Source organism: Chiloscyllium punctatum, chromosome 52, assembly GCF_047496795.1.
Source record: "Chiloscyllium punctatum isolate Juve2018m chromosome 52, sChiPun1.3, whole genome shotgun sequence".
In the NCBI taxonomy this organism is placed as follows: Eukaryota; Metazoa; Chordata; class Chondrichthyes; order Orectolobiformes; family Hemiscylliidae; genus Chiloscyllium; species Chiloscyllium punctatum.
This window is the reverse complement of record NC_092790.1, coordinates 6,885,742-6,886,462: the sequence shown is the minus strand read 5'-3', so window position 1 is coordinate 6,886,462 and position 721 is coordinate 6,885,742. Positions and strand designations below refer to the sequence as shown.

At 41.6% G+C, this 721-nt stretch overlaps 1 non-coding gene across 1 annotated transcript; it reads right to left on the bottom strand.

The window, feature by feature from the left end:
• Nucleotides 1–250: 250 nt before the first annotated feature.
• Nucleotides 251–332, bottom strand: trnas-gcu (transfer RNA serine (anticodon GCU)). The gene has a single exon. It is a non-coding gene; the product is annotated as a tRNA-Ser (tRNA).
• Between the last annotated feature and the right edge of the window lie 389 nt (nucleotides 333–721).

Below are 721 nucleotides of genomic sequence, written 5' to 3'. Positions count from 1 at the left end.
ATTTGATTTTCCTGGATGTCTTTCATACGAAAAAATGTTCACAGCAACTTGACTTGAAAAAGAAAATCGCGCTCCTTTTCATTATCCCAATGCAACCGACATTGCAATGTAGTTTAGTCAACAGGCTCAAACTATTCTTTGAGATTTTTGTCATAGCGTCAATGCAGATAAAATGACTATTAGAAACCCAGTTTTCATACAACAGCTGTGATCATCTGAAAACAGCACCATTGAAAGCCATTCATGACAGCGAGGAGAGTGGGACTCGAACCCACGCGTGCAGAGCACAATAGATTAGCAGTCCATCGCCTTAACCTCTCGGCCACCTCGTCACAGATGCACAAAAAGCTATGACCTTATGAATAATTGAATTTCGTAAATCATGCAGAGCAGCAGATATTTCTCTCTGGTGTTGGTGAAATGAGAAATAACACAGTACGGTTCCAAGACTATGGTCTGACCCCTGGGTTGTGGGGCAAGTGCACTCCCACTGTCACACTATGCACATAATGATCTGAACAAATGTGAGGAAATGAATATGTAACAAGGTCTGTTGAATTCTGTGAAGATTTGAAGTCAACGGAATGAAGAACCCGAGACAGCAGGAGGTTTTCTTTCAATAAAGAGTTGGATAGAACTCTGAAGGATCGTGGAGTCAAGGATTATGGGGATAAGGCAGGAACAGGATACAGATTGAGGATGTTCAGCCATGATCATAATG